Below are 5322 nucleotides of genomic sequence, written 5' to 3' on the forward strand. Positions count from 1 at the left end.
TATCTTGTGTTTCCACCTTTACTCCTTTTAACCCAAATCTGTTTTTAACATTCTGGGTTGTTCTTTTTTTTTTATTATTAGTGCTTTTAACACATGGTGAGCAGGAAGAAAATGCAATTACATTTTCCTACTACCATATATTTCTGATGAAAAATGTTATTGAAGAGGACGATGGATTATGTTTTTTTATATTTAACATTTGATAATGTTACTAAGATCCAACCCGGGATGACAGAGCTGTATCAATATTTCTTAATAAACGTTGTGTCTTTTCAATATGTACTTGTTTTAATTTTTACTTTGATTTTGTTTTAATTTTTACTTTGATTTACTACGTTTTGACTTTTAATACTTAAGTGTTTGTTAACACTTTAAATATGATTTCCTGATGAAAAAATCATGTCAGGAAATCATATTTAAAGTATGAAATTTTGCTGTTTCCCTTGTTCTTCGAGGTCATTGGATATGTGTGTGAGACAGCTGTCTCACCTCAAGAATTTGTGTTCTCTGTTTATTTTGTCCTATTTTTTCTTCTTTCCCTTTGAGATGCCAGTTACAGGTGTGGTTACTGCTTCACAGGTAATGGTACTGTAAGCACACCTAGTAATCAAAGTGGAAAAGGATTATAATTAATGAGATTGATGAAGCTGGGCTCAAGAAAATATTTCAGAAAAAAAAAAGAGATTTAGAGAGTCAGTGGTATAAACCTTGTCTTTTTTTGGATGCATCTGAGTAACTATATCCCAGACACAAGCTCTGTAGCCCAGGTGAGTAGAAGGTGAGTGGACAATTCAGATACATATAAGAAAATACATATTTATATTTATATATAAACATTATATATAATATATATAGCAATAGCAATGGGATATCTATATAGATATGGTGTCTATGTAGCAGTGATATCTATCTATCTTAGAGCAATTATATATACATATGTTATATGTATACATGTACAAATATATACAAATATATGTGTATATTTATTTATTATTATTTTTTTAAATAAATAATTAATTTTTCGCTGTGTTGGTCTTCGTTGCTGCGTGCAGACTTTCTCTAGTTGCAGCGAGTGGGGGCTACTCTTCCTTGTGGCGAGTGGGCTTCTCATTGTAGTGGCTTCTCTTGTTGCGGAGCACAGGCTCTAGGCACACGGGCTTCAGTAGTTGTGGTGCGCGGGCTCAGTAGTTGTGGTGTGCAGGCTCAGTAGCTGTGGCACATGGGCTTAGTTGCTCCACGGCATGTGGGAGTTTCCCAGACCAGGGCTCGACCTGTGTCCCTTGCACTGGCAGGCGGATTCTTAACCACTGCACCACTAGGGAAGTCCCTATCTGTATATTTATAATGTATATTTGTATATGTGTGTATGTATATATATGTATTTCATCATGACATCATGATGTGTTTCCTTCAGAAAGTATAAATATATAAGTATAATCCATTTTTTTATTCTCAAGTGGTATATATATTCCTTTTCCTATTGAATCCATCCATTCGAAGCCCTCTCAGTGAGCGTAGGAATACTCTATCTTCTTAAGGATCATGAACAGATCTGTCCATCTGAGACAGAAAAGAGGTGTAGTCTGAAGGATGTCCTGTGGATTCATCATCTTGGACCATTCGGGGACATAGTCTGGAGAGGTGGGAATAATATGGGTTCATTGGAAGCTGTCACTCTCTAGGGAAGGTCATGATGGAGTCAGGGTATAATGTACATCCATGCTTTCTAAAGTGTATTATGACTCAGAACACTCATGTAATGAGATTCTCTGGGGGAAGAAGGTGAGGGTAGGTTCTGGGGTCAAATAAGATTTACAGATTTGCAATATACATTAGAATATTAAAATCTCCTGAATATCCTGCAGTGAAAGATCCTGCTTTTCCAGCACCCACACACTTATGTAAATTGAATTTTCTCCTCCCTACTAAAAATGGGCATAACTTTTCGAGAAATACAGTTAGAAAATGAAAAAACTATTGAAAATGAAAATGAAAAAAATTATTTTTATTATTGAGAATAAAAATTATTTTTATTATTGAGAATAAAAATACAACACAACCTTTGTCTTCAGTGTTCTCATCTGTACATTAAGTCGGTTGGATAAAACAGTTTCTAAGATTCCTTTCACATTGGAAGATTTATATCTGATGACAATAATTACCTGATTTGACTCTAATTATTTTTTCTGCAACATAACAGTCCTTTGCCTCACTTTATCTTTTTTCCATTATGCAGATTTGTTTTTGATAATAGGATGTGTTATCTGGAAATACCTGTATATTATATACAATATATCCTTTTTCCATATGGCCTTACCGTCCTCCAATTTAGTAAGAACACAATGAAACGCATCCTTTAGAATATCTTCAGTTGAATTTTGAAATCTATCCATTAATGCTAATTTTTCCAGCTGCAATTCATACATCATGAACACACTCATATATAGAGGGGTCTTGAAAAGATGCAAGACTTTGAAATCTCCCATCCTTCTGGAAGTTGCCAAAAGAACATTGTCTTTAGTTTCAAATTTGCTTCTCTCCTGGAAAAAGAAAACTGCTGACAAAATGAAAGTCTAATTAACTCCCAGGTTTGTAGGAGACATGTGTGAAATTTTAAAAAATGTGAAAGGTGGCACTTTTCTGTCTTCATTTATAACATGTCCTGTCATCCACCTGCAAGGTTAGTCATTTCTAAACGTCTCACCTGGAAAATGCACGTCGGCTGTCACAAAAGTAGGCAATGATGCTCAAGGTCATTGTAAGTGGAAGGAGTGGATGAAGTTGAAAATGCTTCTTACAAAAATGCAGAAAACAACTGGTTCTACCACATTCTTTAGTCCATTGCAAGCAACTTCATTTAGATTGGTGTAATATGCAGCTGAACTCCAAAGCAATCTAGCAATCGCAGTGTTTCTAAAAGGTTTGGACAAACAATTAAGGAAAGATATCAGAGGCAGCTATCCATTACAGGAAAGCATTAATGTCCCAGATCTATATGCAAGTGGTGTATCGTCTGATCTAGCAAGATTGACGGTTTAATACCAAAGGGTGAAGAAGGAGTGGTGATGAGATCAGGATCTCAAAGGGGTACCTGCATTACCAAGTTCATCACAGCCCTATTCACAATAGCCAAGATATGGAAACAATCGAAGTGTCTGTGGATGGATGGATGGATAAAGCAAAGATGAGATAGATACGTTGATTGATAGGTAGATACAAAGATAGATAAGATAGATAGTAGATAGATAGATAAGATAGACACTTAGAAACATAGATAGATATAGATGATAGACAGATAATAGATAGACACACACACAATGGAATATTATTGGGTCTTTAAAAATAAGTAAATCCTGACATTTCTGACAACATTGAGGGACCACGAGAACATTATGCTAAGTGAAATAAGCCAGATACAGAAAAACAAATACTGCATGATCTCACTTACATGTGGAATCTAAAAAAAAATTGAGCCACAGAGAGAAGCAGAGAGTATAATGGTGGTTTCCAGGGGCTGGGGGCTGGTAGAAATGGGAAGATACTGGTCAAGGGATAAAAAGTTCCAGTTATGCAAGAGAAATATGTTCTAGCAATCTCATGTACAGCATGGTGGCTGTAATTAATAATACTTCACTGTGTACTTGAAATTTACCAAAAGAGTAGATCTCCAGGGTTTTACCACACATGAAAACATCGTAACTAAGTGAGGTGATGGATACATCAATTAGCTTGATTGTGGTAATCATTTCAAATGGATACGTATCTCAGATCATCATGTTGTACACATTAAACACATAGAATTTTTATTTGTCAGTTATACTTCCATGAAGCTAGAAAAACAAAAGAAATGGTAAATTGCACCAGACTATACTAGCAGGATATGTTTGTCACAGAGTTACATCCAAATCAATACAGTGGGAGATTAATGACAAAGTACTCACACTCTGTCTTTTTTTTTTTAAAAAAAATATATTTATTTATTTATGGCTGCGTTGGGTCTTCGTTGCTGTGCGCGGGCTTTCTCTAGTTGCAGCGAGCGGGGGCTACTCTTCGTTGTGGTGCGTGGGCTTCTCATTGCGGTGGCTTCTCTTGCTGCACAGCACAGGCTCTAGGCGCGCGGGCTTCAGTAGTTGTGGCGCACAGGCTTAGTTGCTCCGCAGCATGTGGGATCTTCCTGGACCAGCGCTCGAACCCACGTCCCCTGCATTGGCAAGATCCTTAACCACTGCGTCACCACGGAAGTCCCCACACTCTGTCTTAAAAGTTGTATAAAGAAAAGTCCTGGCAAGCAGAACACATGGTATTTTCTAGAATTATCCGGAGTTCCAGGTGTGATCGTTTGCCTTCTTTAAAGGCATCAGGAAGCATCAGTTCCATAGTTTGGATGTTCCATTAACTTCCAGAGTGACGTCAGCAAACTCATGAAGCTCTAGGGGTCTCAGTATCGTAAGTATAATTTACCAGTTCCTCCATCAAACTGTGAGTCCTGCTTTAGAGTACGTAAACCCTAGAGCGTCATCTCACCCAGATTTACTATTCTCATGGACATCTGATATGAAAAACACTGAGTCCCAGTGGAATTATTTGATGAAAGCAGACCTAGTATCCCAACGTTCATCTTCCAACTTTGAATCCTAGGCTCCTTCTGAAACATCATTCTACCTCTGAGCTTCCATATTTTGTGTAATACATCCTTCTCTTGTAGAAATCCCCCTTTCCCTTTCTATCAGTTCACGTGTTCATGTTTAGATCCATGGAAGTGTTGGGTCAAAGCCCCTGCCTTGGACTTTTCTCTGTCTCATGCTTGACTCAGAACCGTTCACTCAGTGACTTCAACCTAATCCTCTGTGATGTCCCCTTATCCATCCATCTCTCAGAACGTAAGTGTATGTTTGACTCTCGTTGATCAGTGAATATTTTATCATCCAAGTTACATGAGAAAGTGCTTATGGAAGATTCCATGATCTGTCCCATTTTTTCTACTTCCTTGCCATGAATTGTGTATCCACAACCTTGTCATGTAAGGGTGAGAAAAAGGACAGCACTGGTAGAATTATCCTTGAGTTCCAGTGGTATGCCACTGCCACCTCTCGCCTGGGCTCCAGGAGAAATACAGAAAGGACATACCGGAAACAAACTACAAACTTGACCCTAGTTACAGGCTGGAGCAGAGTGGCTCAGACTAGCCCATGTCAACCATCCTTTTCAGAATTCAGAAGTGAGGTCAGGTTGAAAAACTGATAGCAAAGGTGACAAATAGAGTGGCCATAAATGTTTTTGGAAGTAATTTACACATATTTTCAAGGAGTGGCCTTTACTCTT

The sequence above is a fragment of the Aethalodelphis obliquidens genome, unplaced genomic scaffold (genome assembly GCF_003676395.1).
Source record: "Aethalodelphis obliquidens isolate GAN/ISIS:26980383/991018 unplaced genomic scaffold, ASM367639v1 scaffold91, whole genome shotgun sequence".
Lineage (NCBI taxonomy): Eukaryota > Metazoa > Chordata > Mammalia > Artiodactyla > Delphinidae > Aethalodelphis > Aethalodelphis obliquidens.